At 42.6% G+C, this 18,084-nt stretch overlaps 1 long non-coding RNA gene across 1 annotated transcript in view; it reads left to right on the top strand.

Annotated features, from left to right (window-relative positions):
* The window catches only part of LOC145443001 (uncharacterized), a 297,994-nt gene extending 284,326 nt beyond the window's left edge, over positions 1 to 13,668 (top strand). The window contains exon 2 of the long non-coding RNA XR_013916256.1: positions 11,545 to 13,668. This is a non-coding gene — a long non-coding RNA (uncharacterized LOC145443001). The remainder of the gene's footprint in view (positions 1 to 11,544) is intronic.
* The last annotated feature ends 4,416 nt before the right edge of the window (positions 13,669 to 18,084 follow it).

Genomic DNA, 18,084 nt, shown 5'->3' with positions numbered 1-18,084 from the left:
CCTTGTATGCTTGTGGCATCATAATGAATACTTGTCAATTGTCGATAACATGATGGTTGCACTAGAACGCACTTTAAATCCATGCTGCCTTTGCTGTGTACACAGTACAGTATGAAAATTCTGATGCGGCGTTTTAACACTGGCACTGTACTTGTTAACAATAAGCCATACAGCTCAATTTAATCTTTAAATAAGCGATTATTATTTAATTGTAACGGTAGTAAAAGAAATATGGGCGGACATCACGACCTGATCGATAGAAATTCGATTTGTACCAAATGGCCAATGGTTTGACGTTCGATATTGGTACACTCGTTACCAGTCCATATCTGGTGTCGACCAAGTTTATCGGAATATAATATTTTCCCGATGAAACGAATCGAATAATCGAATTAAACACTGTGCCATGCACCTTGCGCCATACCCATAACGAATTAAACTATGCAGTATATGCACATTGCACATTTACAAGTCACAGTGCGCGATAATCCGGGAATTCTGGAGTATCAAGCAGACATCAAGAATGAATTTACGAAACAGATGATTACAAATTAGAAATCGCTTATCAAATCAGTAATTTGTCTCCAACACAAAATACCATCGGGTCCTGACATCGCATTGAGTGGCCCGCACCGCGGCAATTGTTCGCTGAGTGTAACGGCGTTTTGAGCTGCTCTTCTGCCATCCCCTATTCACCCTCGACAATCCTCACTGGAGTGAATGACGATGACGCGCAGTAATGAATTCCAATTCCCATGCATAATTGCATACTTAATAACACTGTCCAATTTCGCGGCCCGATTAAAGAGCTATCACGAAAGAACGAGTATTTGCTCATCCGATTCATCGCAACGATGAGATGGAATTTCTAGGCTCGCGCTCGTCATATCGACATCTGCAACGAAATATCGTTTTTATCCTCTCTCCCATTTCGTGTAATACATAGTGATCATTATTTTCGAACCGTACAATTGGCCAACAAGGTTGGTCTGATGAGGAAATTGCGGGTATGCCGAATACCCACAATATTCACAGACATATCTAGTATGCCGAGGTTCGGCACTCATGTATGAAAATTGAACATATGAATGATCTGCTGTTAAATCCCCAGGAACATCGTTAGTCGGAAAAGGTAGCGCCAAGGAGAAAAAGATTCTTGATTTCGCGAAGGCTGTTATGTTCTTGATCTTGTTTGAACAATAACTCAATACGACGAGGTTGCAATACGGAATCAGTATATTATACAGCAGAATAACTTTAGGCAGCGACACGATCCAGAGTGCAGTTAAACGAAAGACCCAGAGACAACAGAACACAGGGTATAAATACAACGCAAGGCACACGAGGAAATAGTGATTGGCGCTAATTACTAGTCCTATACAAAATAGAGTGAAACGATACCAACGTAAATACACGAACATAACAGTCCTCCCCTGTAAGGTAAAGGGTACAAGGAGATTCACGTCGGCCGATAGAAATCTGTTTGTTTTCTATTTCTAACGGGGTAACGTCTACCCGACATACGAGCAGGACTAGCTGCAGGACGTTGTGCCCTATTACTGACCAATGGTTGCTCAGCCTGGGGCTGAGCAACTTCCTGTGTGGCTGTATCATTGCCAGCTGAAATCAAGCGTCGTTGGAGTTGGTTTTTGTGCCTTCTCCAATACCCATGATCTGTTTTTATAATGTACACAACACGCCCCAGTATTTCCGTCACCACGCCAGCAACCCACTTTGGTCCGCTTCGGTAACTGCGAGCGTAAACCGAGGAACCAATCTCGAAATGAGTGATTGATTGTCCAGACGTAACGGGTTTCGATTTGTCGAAGGGCGGGCACAAACTTAACAAATTGCGCGGCTGTCGAAATTGTAAAATCTCGGCAGGCGTTTTCCAGTCTATGCCCGGGTGCGGTGCACATCGGTACGTAGCGAGAAGTGTTTGGAGCGCGAAGTTGAGATCTTTTCCCCCGTCGCAATTTTTTATTAATCCAGCTTTCAAAGTCTGGACGAAACGCTCCGCTTCCCCGTTTGAGGCAGGGTGAAAAGACGGTGATACGATATGGCTGATTGCCAAATTAGAACAAAACGTATCGAATTCATTTGATGTGAATTGCGGCCCGCCATCCGTGACAATTGTTATGGGCAAGCCTTCGATAGAGAAGACTTCCCTCAAAGCGTTGACTACACACAAGGTTGTGGTAGAACCGACATTCATTACTTTAAGGAAAGGATATTTCGAATGCGCATCGACGATGACAAGAAACATTTTATTGTTTATTGGACCTGCGAAATCCAAGTGAATTCGTTCAAAGCTTTCAGACGTTTTGGGCCATTCGCGATACTGACGATCAGGCGCTATCATTACTTTACGGCAAGCGTCGCAACTCTTAAGGAGATTTTCAATGTCGCGATTAATGGAAGGCCATGCGATGTAACGTCGAGCCATCTGCTCCATTTTCGCGATACCCCAATGTCCTTCGTGCAACAATGACAAGACTCGCGAGCGAAGTGACTGCGGAATTACTACGCGCTGAAAACCGTCAATATTGAGCATGACTATGTCTTCGTGCAGAGAAAGCGAATGTTTGCGAGTCGAAAACCAAGAAAAATCATCAATGTGCGTCTTTGGATTCCAATTACCATGAGTGACAGATAATTTTACTAGTTTCATGGTTTTGTCCGTCAGCGTCGCGTCGCGAATTTCATTGCGAGTTAACGGTAAGCCATCGAATGCCATATTAATAGCGTGAACGATCTCCGCGTTTTCACGAATTTCCAGTTCGTCAAACTCAGGGTCTGGACCCTTTGGTAGGCGAGATAAACCGTCAGCGTGTCCGTGCTCATTGGTCGGTTTATAGCGAATGTCATATTGATAAGCCATGAGCGTTGGTGCCCATCGCTGTAAGCGTTGCGCTGTAATCACGGGAATTTTCTTGTCGGGCGAGAAAATAGCTAAAAGCGGTTTGTGGTCCGTTACGAGCGTAAATTTTCTACCATACAAGAATTGACGAAATTTAGTGACTCCGTAAATGATTGACAGAGCTTCCTTCTCTATTTGAGAGTAGGATTTTTGCGAATCGGAAAGCGTTTTCGATGCGTGCGCGATCGGTCTCTCTTCGCCATCGTGCTTGATTAAGAGTACAGCGCCGATTCCGAATTGAGAAGCATCCGTTGACAAAATGAGCTGCTTGTTCACATCATAAGGAGCTAACTGCGTAGCGTCGATTACGTCGTTTTTGAGAATACGAAAAGCTGCGTCACAGTCCGTATTCCAAATGAATTCCGCGTCTTTTTGCAGAAGACGGTACAAAGCAGCTGCTTTATTCGTGAAATTAGGAATGAACGCGCGATAATAATTGACTTTGCCCAGGAATGCCTGTAGCCGGCGAACATCATGAGGTTTAGGCAACTGTTTGATTGCTTCAACGGATTTCTGAGACGGGCGTTTTCCGTCCTTGTCGATTATATGACCAAGGTACTCGATACTACTTTTGAAAAATTCACATTTCGCGAAATTGACGGTGAAACCGTATTCGGTGAGGCGCTCAAAGAGTAGTGATAAGTTGCGAAAATGATCGCGTTCATCAATGCCAGTAACGAATATGTCATCGATAAAACTAGCAACACCGGGTAAGCCGGTGATCATGGCATCAATACAGCGTTGAAAATTTGCGGGACTAGATGCGACTCCGAAACACATGCGTCGATAACGGAATAGACCGAATTGCGTGTTGATGACACACAAATTCTTCGCATCATCATCTAATTCTAGCTGAAAATAAGCATCGGCAAGATCAATTTTCGTGAATATACAACCACCCTGTAACTTGTGAAGGATTTCATCTAAGTAGGGCAGGGGATGTTGATCTATCTGAATTTGTTGATGCAATGCTTTGAAGTCACCACAAATGCGTACTGATCCATTAGACTTAGTGACGGCAACGATTGGTGCTGCCCAATCACTGTAATTGATTGGTTCGAGAATACCTTGATTGACTAATCTATCCAATTCGGTTTGAACAGCGATTTGCCTTGCGAAAGGCAAAGGACGTGGCTTGTTGAATACGGGCTTGGCATTAGGTTTCAAGTGAATTGTCACCTTTGTCTTGGTGCATCGTCCTAATACATAAGAGAAAACGGAGGGAAATTTGGACTGAAAAGATACCAATTTGTCGTTCGAATCACAAATGTCAATAGTATTACATGATTGCGATTTGACCATCTGCGAGGAAATTGCATCCAAAGCAGACGTTCCCTTAGCGGTCATGGAGAAAGCATCGCTCCAATCGAGACCAAAAATGTTTTGCCCACGGTGTTCGTCGGGAACTACCAATTTTAAGCCAACTCGAACTTCGGGACCCACCTGCACGGCTACAGTGCAAATACCTTTCGCTTTCAGTGGCTTGTCGCCGTACGCTACGAAAGAGCAATGGTATGCTGAGAGTTTCGGAGAGCCCAAAGTTTTGTACCCAGTCAATCCCACCATGGCGGAGGGTGCACCAGTGTCCCACTGTGTCGGCAATGGAATGCCGTTGATGCTGGAGTTGATCCAGAGCTGGTTTCCTACGCGTCGATATAGTTGATCGATGTCGAAGGAGAGGAGTGGCACTGAGCAGAAATTGACGGATGTGACCTGTTGCGTGATACTAGGTTTGGTAGACATGCACACAGGTTTGATATGACCTTTACGACCACATTTCTGACATACTGCATGTCGATATTGACAGTCTTTTCTCTGGTGATCGATGAAACAGCGGCTGCAGGATTTCAGTTTTTCCTGGAAGTTGCCTTGGGATGGATTTGAAAGGTTTTCTTCCCTTCTGATAACTCCCCGTCATTTTGTTGACGATGGAAGTGTCTTTACCGCTACTCTCGCCCTGGATAACCCTATCAGTTTCCAGCGTTCTCACGTGTGTTGCGGCTACTTTGAGAACGTCGTCAAGGGATGGATTGGTTTGTGTTAGACCAGGGGTCGCCAACTCAAAATAGGTCGCGGGCCACTTTTCCAAATTCCTGGAGGCCGCGGGCCGCATGACATCAATATCGATATAAAAGTAGGCAACGCAGTTCAACAACCACGTCTGATAACTCTACGTTATTACAACGCTGTGCTTTCTAACATAGGCGACGGTTATAGTCACCACAAAAGAACTAATATTTTATTGAACAAACACAAATACAACAAAAAGTATCATGATCATCAATGTCATTATATTTTGGACTATGAGCTGTACACGATACCTGACAATGAAAACACTCTTTAGCCGCTAAAACAGGGGTGGCCAACATTTTTGTAATTCACGGCCGCATTTCGCGTACTCATGTAGCCTGCGGCCGCATACCGGTGGTTAGTCGTGATAAACTAGCTGGGGCCAAATACCCACGTTATCATGTCCATGTCCATTGCCGGTACACTCCGAACTAATCTATATGCATATATCGGCTTACTATGCGCACCAAATCGTTAGTAGTTATGTTGTAAAGAGCCACAGAGATCCAATCTGTAGTCGCGCGAAGCGCGAAAAATTTTTCATGTTCATGAGTGAATTTCGTCAATAAATATTAGTATAGTTTCACATATTACTATAAAATATTTATCCTTTCTCGGCCAATGTGATCAGATTCCCAGATACAGCTGATGCAGGGGGTATCTGTGAAAACTTAGGGTTGTTATTACAAGTGTCGACAGCCGCATAATTTTCCTTCTACTGCTGCAGATTGGCCACCCATGGATTGAAGAATCAATATTGGAGTTAGCTATACACGGTAGGCCTACTTGCTAGACAACTATCTCCTCGTAAAGCATGGTCTTTTGGAGCGCCCGAAGTCGTTTTGCAGGCGTCTCGGTCTTGGCAGTGGTGGGCCATTGCACGTCAAGGCAATATGCCCATTCGTACCAGCAAATTCTTCATCCATGGAATGATATTACCATGCCGAAGCCGTATCAACTAGTGAGTAATAGTGATAGTGGGCACATAGAATGGCTCACTTTGAAAAACAACAACATTATGTTTCAACTGAAATCAATTTTAGCGTTTCAACATGATTTACTAAGCGTTTTTCTGAATTTTTTTCAAATCAGGTCGCGGGCCGCAAAATAGGACCTCGCGGGCCGCATGCGGCCCGCGGGCCCCGTGTTGGAGACCCCTGTGTTAGACAATGCCGTCTCACATCCGCGTGCGGCGTTTCTTTAATGATGTGATCGCGCATTAGCAGGCCTGTTTATTTTTGGATATTGGATTTTATTTTTGGAGATTCTCCAAAAATAAGATTTGAAAACATCCAAAAATAAGATTTTTTTTGGATGATGTTTTTCAGTGAAATAAACAAGTCAGAGCGATGTAAACGACCAGAAAACTCATAAAAACACACAAAACAGCATCTAGGTGAGGGAAGGGGTCACCGAAACGCTAAAACTACTTTCACTCAATCCACTTCACGTTTCTGCTGACCTTGCCTGCCTGCCCGCCCCTCCGCCTTTGTACTCCTATAAGTTTCACAGTGCGACATGTAGAGAAGACGGGAAAGCAGCTGGAGTGAGGCAAAGGGAACGGCGAAATCATATACAGCCACCTCTGTCACAATCACTTCGTCCACACGATGACGGGACTCATCTGCTGATGGTTCAGACGGCAACACAACTTGATCCAGAGTAGATGGAAAGCGAGCGCCCCAAGTTTGTTGACGCTCGTTTATTGTCAATGAAGAGGGTGACCTCTTTGGTTGACTGGAAACCGTACCAAACTCTTTGATGTTATGGACGAAAACAGTCCGGCGTGTGCAACTTCGCTGCTGTGGTCCATCTGATCGTTCTCGATCGCATGGTCACGCTCGCACATAGCTGAGCACCACCGTCACGAAGCTTCGTGATCTTGAAGTTCTGATCATGGAGCAGCAGGAGCTCATGCGCCTGGTCGAACGCCTGTGTCCAGGTGAGGACTGGGACGAGGACCGCCACAAGGAAGGTCAGAGGGTGTTGGGGTGTTGGGCTGTCAAGTTCAATGAGGCACGCATGGATGAGGTTTCAAGCGCATTACTGACGAGCGCTTTTCAGGAGCAAATGCTTGGAAGATTGAAAAGTTTGAAGAGTTAGACATCCCTCCATTTTTGGACCCCTAACCTCGATGTTAGACATCCCTCCATTTTTGGACCCCTAACCTCGATGTTTCCCACAATTGCGACGTTCGAGGCCGATATCTCGAAAATCAAGGGGGTCGTCTCTCAAATACTAAATTTGTGAAGAATGTATTGGAAAGTTAGATCAAGATCACCGATGATATCTATGTGTTGGAGGACTTGAATACATGATAATAACATACTTTTGATGGATTTTTTTCAGTAGTAATAGGGCCAAAAATAAAATTTGAAAACAGCCAAAGATAAGCTATTTTTGTTATTTTTGGAGAAATCCAAAATAAACAGGCCTGCGCATTAGCCATCAACGTAGCTTTCATCACAGCCTTCTCTTGAGTATGTGAAGTTGCAATCCTTGGAGATTCCGCGTAGATTTGCGATCCAATCGGCGTACGATTGCCCTGGTTGCATTTTACAATTGTAAAATTCGTACCTGGCTGCTTGCACATGAATTGAGTCCTTGAAGTGTGTAGACAACTTCGCAGTCAACGCGTCGAAGGTTTGCATACTGACATCAGCAGCACCAAACAAATTACGTAGGAGCGAGTACGTTTCAGGTCCAACCCATGAGAGTAGACACGCTCTTTTCTTCTCCATGTTGGAAATGCCGTAAATCGCAAGGTGATGGTTGAATCGTTGCAGATATTGGTCCCACTTCTCCTTTGATTTGATGAACGAATCAAACTTGGGAGCGGTGGCTTCAGATGTTGACGCACCGGGATTCAACCTCTGCGTCAATTGCGCCATTTCTGTCATGACTTTTGCCATTGCTTCGTCATGCTTTGCTTGCTGTTGCGCCATTATCTCTTGTTGCTTCGCTTGTTGTTGCAACATCATCTCTTGCTGCTTCTCGAGAATTTTCAAAATACCCGATTCCATGATAAATATATTCGTCGCAGAAAAACTTTGAATCCGACTTCTGACACCAATTGTTATGTTCTTGATCTTGTTTGAACAATAACTCAATACGATGAGGTTGCAATACGGAATCAGTATATATTATACAGCAGAATAACTTTAGGCAGCGACACGATCCAGAGTGCAGTTAAACGAAAGACCCCGAGACAACAGAACACAGGGTATAAATACAACGCAAGGCACACGAGGAAATAATGATTGGCGCTAATTACTAGTCCTATACAAAATAGAGTGGAACAATACCAACGTAAATACACGAACATAACAAAGACCTGCTGCTGAATTATGTGAACTCAGCAGATATGGTTAGTTGCATATATAATAGCATCTTATGAAATACGTCGGAGCCGGAGCTACCCCTCAAATAACTAGCTCCAGCTCCGGCTCCGGCTGAATTTTATGTAGAGCTCCGGCTCCAGCTCCAGTAAAAATGCACGGCTCCGGGGCTGCGGCTCCAAAGCCCTGTTGTTGGGTATGACTTGATTGACGATTTTAACTCGATGGTTTGTTGGTCATTTTCGCGATATTTGTTCATTAATTGGGTAACTGCATTCGTTGATAGAGTGAAATCTATGACATCCCTGAAGAGCCGTTGGTCGTGGGTCTATCAGTAGGATGTCCAATTTCATTGGTGCTCTGAGGTGCAAGCATTTGTTTATTATCGCCTTCCTTTGACGAGAGTACTCTCGACAATACATCGAGTAGTGTGATACGTCTTCAAGTTCAGTGCTCTTCAATCTTTGTCGTCGTGGTACACCCTTTTAACGTTTACTCAAAATTTGTACACCCTTTGACACGTATTACGTAGTAAGCCTAATTCATGGGTGTTCAACCGTTTTTGCAATTCACGGCATGTTTCGATTACATATATAGCATGAGGTCGCATGCCAGCGGAGAGTCGTTATGACCCACCAGGACGATAAATACACATGGCAAATTGGCTATACTGAGAACTTCGCACCGAAGGGAGCCCTTGTAGGGTTCTTTGCCATCATTGATTTATTGAGATACACCTTGCGTATAAAAGTTTTTAATAGCAGAAGCAGAGCACCCCGCAGGCTTATACTATATATGTACCAAAATTGCGAGCATAAATGTTGGGAAAAGTAACCGGAATAGCGATTGCTAGTCGTACGGGACGCCAAAATTTCTCCAACCTCGCGAATGAATTTCCTCGATATTATCAGTGGTTTTGCATTACTACTGTCAAATATTTATCCATTCTCAGCCCACGCCATCAGATTAACCGGAGTAGCTGATGGAAGGGGGGTCTTTGAAAATGTTGGCCACAAAATTAGTGATGACGCACTTCCGGCTTTTATTAACCACTTTGTTGCATCATTTTATTTCTTGCCCTCCCATCAGGATTGTCGGTATAGTCAACAATTATTGGAATCGCCCAAATGTATCAGAAAACCTTCATTCGTGAGACGAACACGATTCTAACTTGGTATTTTTTATGGGGTGCGTAATATTCCTATGCGGCTTGCATTTGTATTAGGGTTGGGACTTCGGGATCAAATTTGAAATTCCGGGATCGGGATTTCCCGGGATGTTCGCTCCTCAATCCCGGGATTCCCCGGGATTAGAAAAGTAGTAAAATACACATACAAGTTACACAAATAACATTTAGTCCTTGTGATATTGAATTGACGCAAAACATAAGAGCAACAAGAGTATCATCGTTTAGATCAGGGGTCCCAAACTCCAATTTTATCGCGGGCCAATTTCGTAGTTTTTGATGACGCGACGGGCAGCAGCATCAAATAGGGGTATAATATGTATTTCCCAGTACGTCTTTTATGTCGGACCTTGCAGATTGGCATTCCATACACATTGTGAAAATGTAATACACTATTGTAATATTCACGATTGCCACGAAAAAGTCATATTTTTCAATATTTTTTAAAAATATTGTTGTGCTTGGCATAATTTGGCGACATAAAGGAGTTATATAGACAGTTAGAAACCATGCGAGACGACAAATGCATCGTGTCATCGTAAAATCTGTCGCATTATAATTTAGCAGCTAGTGGACGTTTGATGTGTGATAGCGATTCAGGATTTTGGTGTGGTTTCAGAATGAAATTTCAAGTTCTCAAATCTGAAATCTGAAATTTTCGAGTTTAATATTGTCGAATGCTTAAAAAGTCAAAACGCCGACGTTGGCCGCAAAAACAGTTCTGGCGGACCGCGTGTTTGAGGTCTAGACAATCAGCCGAGTTTGTGACACTGCTTTATTATCAAAATAAGAGATATGGGCGCTACATAAGCCTTGGTAGATGCTGTTCACAAATCCTGGGATTTCATCGGGACCAATCCCGGGATCGGGATTGCTTCAAAACCCGGGATCCCGGGATCCCAACGCTAATTTATTTGTACGGTGGTTTCAGATTGCAAGGGCACGATTGTATTAAAATCGAACAAATCAAAGTCGCGATAAGCGATAAGCGCGAAGAAAATTTTTCAAGTTTAATTAAAATCTCTCAAATAGCCTATTTGGTAACCACTTCGTTTATTTAATTTACATATTGGCATCCACTATATAATTTAATTATGTGTAGACGGTCGCATAATTATGGTTTTACAGCTGCATTCGGCCGTATGTCCGCAGGTTGGTCACGCCTGGCCAATCGAAATAAAGATGAGCAAGGCTACAAGGAAATGATACATGCTAATAAGAGCTCGAGGTTACCGGACCACGATCTAACACAGTGGCTCTAAAATCTAACCCCGAGACTCGATGCCTGCGCCTCTACAATTATGTACACTAGGGTTGTTCAGATTTGAAAAATTGTCAGGAAACTTCGACGCTTGTGACCCAAATGATTGATTAGTACATAAAAACACTTTTATGAGAAATTTTGGTCATTTTCATCGTGATCTTCTATCCCCGAAAAGCCCCCAAAGATCCACGGGGCAATTCTCCTTACTACTGGATCTGTTATGCTGACCATGACACCGGTTTATAGCTTTTGTGACGTTATCAGTCGAAAACGTCCGTGTAGAGATGAGACATTGCAATAAAATAGATATGTTTCCAAAATTGTACTTGAATACAGTCCTATAAAGGCCACATGCATCCCCGTTTTGCTCTGCTTAATCTATATATCATGTTCATGGAAATCACGCATTGGTTGCACGGTTGACATCGGCTTGTTTTGGATCGTACATTGAAAAAGCGCAGTTGGGTTGCAAATCGAGAACAAATGCAGATATTTTCTGCTTCTTTCCTCCTATTTGTCAGCCAGAAGATATTATTTAAAGGCATGTAATGTCAGTACTACTTTTCTGAACTTTAACTCTTCTGTAAAATACCTAGTTATCTTATTTTATGGTAGAATGCAATTTAGTTCAAGAAGAATGTCTGAAACAAAGCGGAGAAGGGTTTTGCCAGACCCACCATGAACAAGATTCAAGTCTGCTAACAATTTGATCTGATATTCTAGTCACTATTCGGTCCGATATTCGTCTGAGTGTATTTGTGACTAGGGATGGTGTGAACCAGTGATGAGCGGAGTCTGCTTTTCGAGACTCCGAGTCCCTCCGACAACTTTGGTCTCTGAGGCAAAATCCCTCCGACTCCGGGGATCTCAATCCCAGACTCCGAGATAACCCGAAGAATCTTGTCCAGTCCCCGAAATATATTCAGACCATTGTCGAAGAATCCCAATCGATGTTTTCGATAGCCTGTCTGATATTCATACCAGTTTTTTTAGTATTCGTGAATTGCCGAACAGTCGCAACATTACTTCTGAGAGTCAAGTTCTCTCCAACAAAATGGACAGTCAAGCTAATAGAACTGCGACCCTTTAGATCGGTCCACATATCTGTGGTGATGCCAGCCAGCCCATAACACTTGATAGCAACTCTTAGTTCCTCTGACAGCTTCTGCTTCAAAGATGAAGCCTCCTCATCGAACTTACGTTTCACCTTAAATCTGGATGGCACAACGTCTTCTGCACAACACCACGGCAAACCGGCACTTCTTCGGTATTCTCCACCCGGCGATCAGTGTTCCCCATGATCACCTTCTCCTTTGATTACCCGCTTACTTGCATTTCAACTGCGATCAATTCTTCTTACAAGCTTCGATATGTCTTCGAAGATGCGACGTACCACTTGTCAACTTGTGATGCTTTAGCTGAACATTGCAATTTTGACATCTCGCAAACCCAGTATACTGGCCGTTATTATCATGCAGCATCAGAGTGAAATCCTTCCACACGTCACTCTTTTTCTTCGTCTTAGTGAGTAACCCACTTGACGTCGACGGTGCTTCAGCCATTATATTAAGACGACGAAGGAAGACCAGTCAGTTCGAACTAACTACCACTAACACCACTGAAATCGACGATCACATCACAGGTTTCAGTAAATTAAGTTCCGCATCGCCATGAAACAGTTGATGGAACTGCACTTCACTAAACATACATGATGCATCAATGACGCACCGATCGACGCTCCTTGTAGTTGACTAAATGACTAGTGACTTTCAATTTTGAAGCTGATACATGATATCTGGAATTTGGAGTCTGAGACAGACCAGCAGCAGAAACTTGATTGCGGTGCTGATTATTCATATGACATCAAAGTCATTTCTCAATCAAACCAAACATTACATGACGAAAATTCAGAAGAGTTCTGGATGACTGACTACGTCAATCAATATTGAAGGAAGCGTAGTTGAGTTGATGCGAGCAGAGCAAAGCAGACGGTTGTAGTTATTTAGTGTGGCTGTTCAGAAATTCGGAATATTCTGTTTTTACAGGTAAGATCAGCTTACCTTAGTGATTTATGTATTGTTGAAATCTTTAAAGCGGGCTTAGATGCTGGTATGCCTCTGTGAGCGGATCTTACTAGCGAAAATTCGTCGCAATGTCATTAAATCATGTAACACATTGCATAAGTTATTATTGTTTCCATCCAGATACTTGCTTGTTGTATGTATATTTCTCACAGATATAAAGGTAATATTGATGTAACACTTATTATCGATATCTCTCACTGCAAATTGCAAGTACGATGAAAGTTGCGAAAAGTTATCACAAAAGTGGTATCGGATAATATCTTGTTTCAACTGATACCAACGTTGGGAATACATTTTCACAAAATGGACCTATTACTATATTGAATGTCATCAGGATAATGGGATATATTACGTTATGATCATCAACTTGCTGGAAGAATCAGGGTAGCCAAAGGCTGTACCATAGGGAAGCCCCGCTGTATGTTGCTGATTGTAAATGTTGCGCACAATTACTGGGGTAGCATGAAAATTAGTCACGAAACAAATACGCAAGGAGGAATATGATGTGACTATAGAAGACTGCAATGACAGCAACGTGGAAGATTCTGGAGATCTTATCTCATAATATGGTGACATTCAGCAGTGGATTCAAAGACTGCATCTCATTGCAGGGAGAAAATGATGCTCTGCGAACGATATTGGGTGTCTTCAAGTTTGTGAACTACAGACACTGCTCAGCGGAAATGCCTTGCTAGATCACTAGGTTACTCTCCAGTCCCCAATTGCAGTGCAGATGGCTGATTTTTATGCACTTGTCAATCATTTTTGCATGTTACCGGTCATATTACAACTTGACAAGGTGTCAACTGTCTGTGTTTTGGTTTGTAATCAATAGTGTCTTCTGGTCAAAGCTATCGAAAGATATCTGGGGCAAAACTAACAATACTCCGTAAAACTCCGGAAAAATATCTGTTGTAAACTCCGACTCCACTCCGGGTATCACAAAATTGGCAAAACTCCGCTCCGACTCCGCTCCGGTGCTCATCACTGGTGTGAACTTGAGGTTCACGTTCGCGTTCTGTGTGTGAACCTCAGAAATTTAGAAGTTCACGTTCACAAACGAACCTTGGTAGGTTCTGCACTGTGAACCTTTTTCATATATTACAATTTTCACTTCATTATAACATTTTTGGTTGAAATTTATTGCATTTCAACTGCGGGCCACTCTATGCACGGCGCTTTGTAGCATAAAATAATCCACACTAAACTAGCATGCACCTTGCCAATCTCAAAGATTTTACTTGCCTTGTTACAAAAGTTTGCTCGAAATATCCAGCTTTCCGTAGTGAATATTTAGTGACTCTCTGCTGTAAGCTTGACCCGCAATCACACAACATCAAGGGCAAAATACACTACATGTGTAGTCAGCGAATGATGCTTATTCAACCAATCAATGAAATTGATATCGTAGCCTGATGTAAAAAATGGTTGCCCGACATATGAGCATGCGACACAATGGAAAACGACAGTTCAGCATGGAACACATCAGCATGCGTCACTTCAGCATGTGACTTTATAACCCAAAAACTTACCCTAACCCGAAACATAGCCTAACCTAACCTAACCTAGCCTAACCTAACCTAAAGCCTAACCCTAACCCAACCATAAATCCAACCCTAACCTACCCCTAACCCGTAATTTAACCCACATGCTCATGTGTCGCATGCTAAATTGTCGCATGCCGAAGTCTCGCATGCTGTAATGTCGCATGCTCATATGTCCACGGACCGTAAAAAATCTAGCAGGCGTACGGAGTCAATCTTGACTTCATATGTTTAATGTATCATAAAAACCAAATCCGTGCGATTGGGATGTTGGCCACTGCTGTATAACTTGTTAATGGGGTAATATTAGTAGCAAGTATAGAAACCCGTTTTACACTCTGCTCAATATCAACGTAGCAATACTCAGAGGCCGAATACTTTCGCCCGGTCTGGCCTAGACCGTTAAGGTTTTAGCTTATATTCTCTTGCAGGTCCTCGTCGAAATTGTAGGCAAAGCGACGAAAGATATTGATTTTATGGGATTATTATATCATTTGATAGCCCCAGTTGATACATTTGGCGACGTTTAAAACCACATCATTGTACTTCAGCATTGTGACATGATGTGGCCCGAGTCGTCGTTGGGTATCGTGTACATTATTGGCTATCACTTCACTGAAATGAAGGGTTGGAATTAGCAAAATGACGTCACGTGACGTCATGAGGTTCACGTTCGCGTTCACACAGAACCTTTCAAAAAGGTTCGCGTTCACACGAACCTGAACCTTTCAGAGGTTCACACCATCCCTATTTGTGACTCCAAGTTACCGACGCTAGACCATGTTCTACAGTATTTGCTATATATGAAAAAAATTGCCCCAAGACTACCACAACGCAAGACTGTGTCCTTCTAACTGTTGACGAGGTTGCTTAAGTACGAAATATCACAAGAATACCTACAAGGCAAGCGCAGAACACTGCTGTATTGATGCATCGTTTCAGGCATTCTTCTTCAACCAAATTGCAATCCACCATAAAATAAAACAACTCCGTATTTTACGTAAGTAAAGTTTCAAGTAAAGTTATGAAAACATAGCTATTTTATTGCAATAACTCATCTCTACACGGCTGTTTTCGACTGATAACGTCACAAAAGCTATAAACCGGTAACATGGTCAGCTTTACAGATCCAGTAGTAAGGAGAATTGCCCCGTGGATCTTTGGGGGCTTTTCGGGGATAGAAGATCACGATGAAGATGACCGAAATTGCTCATAAAAGTGTTTTTATGTAGTAAACCTTCATTTGGGTCACAAGCATCGAAGTTTCCTGACAATTTTTCAAATCTGAACAACATGTACACTGCGCTATTTATAAGCAACTCGCAGGTAATATCAGTTCAAAATGTCTGAACTATCGCGGCGGGCTCCTCGAGAATCATTATACTGAGAGATATCGCAACCGAACACTGTAAATCCATCCTGTTCTACTGCAAAAGGAACCAATACGTGAATGATGAGAAGCATCTGCTTATGAAATCACAGGATGAAAATTTATAAGGTCCGTACAGCTGATATGAACAACTTGCTCTGAAGCATAAACTTGCTTATTTATCGTGACAGCTAGTCATCAATCCCTTTTAATGCGGACCTGGTACACAGGGTTGTAATGACTCGAGTCATGACTCGACTCGAGTCAGACTCGAGTAACGATTTTTTTGTAACTCGACTTGACTCGAGTCATTTTCTTGAAATGGGAAAATGACTCGACTCGGGTCAATATTTGGATTGACTCGACTTGTACTCGAGTCATTACGGATGACTTGGTCCAAGTCATTGACTCGGCTTATTTTATATGACTTGAAGACGAAGAAATTTGCATATCGTAATGGCTAGATCAACGCATCTGACGAATTCTGCCGAGATCGCTATTTGTCACCACTGCTTTCGTTGCACTCGTCTGATATCAGATGTGCCGCCGTAAAAACAACAGGCAATGGTACATAGTAGCAATGCATTGTTCAAAATCATCCAGTGATGAAGAGATAATAAATCCTCCGCAATCAATGTACTCAAGACTTTTCAATTTTACAAGGAAATAATCGATGCAAAGTTATATTAGAGCCAATGCAATGACTCAGATGGTCAAGAATTGGAAGAGACTGATAAGCTCATGTGTAGATTTGAAGGCGATGATACTTTGCATTTTAGGGCGACTAAAAAGCAGGGTTGTAATGACTCGAGTCCGACTCGAGTCACGATTTTCTGATGACTCGACTTGACTCGAGTCATTTTTTCAAAATACGGAAATGACTCGACTCGACTCGAGTCAATCTGTGCATTGACTCGACTTGGACTCAAGTCATTTCGCATGACTCGGACCAAGTCATTGACTCGAGACTCAGACGGCCAAGACCGACATTTCATTGTAATTTCAAAGAATTGTGAAGTAACCATCCTACTGGGATTTCGTCTGATTGGTACTGGTACTTGAAAATGCAACCAGAATCTGCTAAAATTAGGAAAATTAGTATATTATAAATGCGAAACATTCGATATCACCAAACATAGTAATATAAAGTGAGTTTAACGAGACTTTAACTGGAAACTGAGCAGTCAAATGACTTGGACTCGGACTCGAGTCATTATACCATGACTCGGACTTGACCCTCTGCTCGATGACTTGGACTCGGACTTGACTCGGTGGTGAATTGAAAATGATTCGACTCGACTCGAGTCAAAACAAAAAAAGTGAAATTGACTTGTGACTCGGAGCCTTGTGACTTGGTTACAACCCTGCTAGAAAGAATGAGTATCCAATGCTCTTCAATGAGCTTTAAAAATGCTTGTCAATTCCTTCACCTAGTGCACCAGGGCAAAGTGTATTCAGTAGATGTGTATTAATTCTAAGGCCATGCCGATTTAATATATCTGAGGATCTCCTTTCCACTTTGGTATTTTTGAAGTGTAACTCATCATTCATTTGGTCTGCCGTCCGTGAAAACACACAACACCCTCCGTCCATTTGACCTTTTGTTAGGTATGTGCATTGTGCATGTGAGTAATAATGAATGGCTAATTTTGTGTGATGTTTGTACAATAGGGCTGTTCAAAAATAACTTCTGTTTTATTTTACTGGATGGCTACCAGTGATGAGCACCGGAGCGGAGTCGGAGTGGAGTCGGAGCGGAGTTTTGCCAATTTTGTGATACCCGGAGTGGAGTCGGAGTTTACAACAGATATTTTTCCGGAGTTTTACGGAGTATTGTTAGTTTTGCCCCAGATATCTTTCGATAGCTTTGACCAGAAGACACTATTGATTACAAACCAAAACACAGACAGTTGACACCTTGTCAAGTTGTAATATGACCGGTAACATGCAAAAATGATTGACAAGTGCATAAAAATCAGCCATCTGCACTGCAATTGGGGACTGGAGAGTAACCTAGTGATCTAGCAAGGCATTTCCGCTGAGCAGTGTCTGTAGTTCACAAACTTGAAGACACCCAATATCGTTCGCAGAGCATCATTTTCTCCCTGCAATGAGATGCAGTCTTTGAATCCACTGCTGAATGTCACCATATTATGAGATAAGATCTCCAGAATCTTCCACGTTGCTGTCATTGCAGTCTTCTATAGTCACATCATATTCCTCCTTGCGTATTTGTTTCGTGACTAATTTTCATGCTACCCCAGTAATTGTGCGCAACATTTACAATCAGCAACATACAGCGGGGCTTC

Source organism: Botryllus schlosseri, chromosome 7 (genome assembly GCF_051294905.1).
Source record: "Botryllus schlosseri isolate E-star chromosome 7, Bs_hap1, whole genome shotgun sequence".
Lineage (NCBI taxonomy): Eukaryota > Metazoa > Chordata > Ascidiacea > Stolidobranchia > Styelidae > Botryllus > Botryllus schlosseri.
This window is presented reverse-complemented; position numbering and strand designations above follow the sequence as displayed.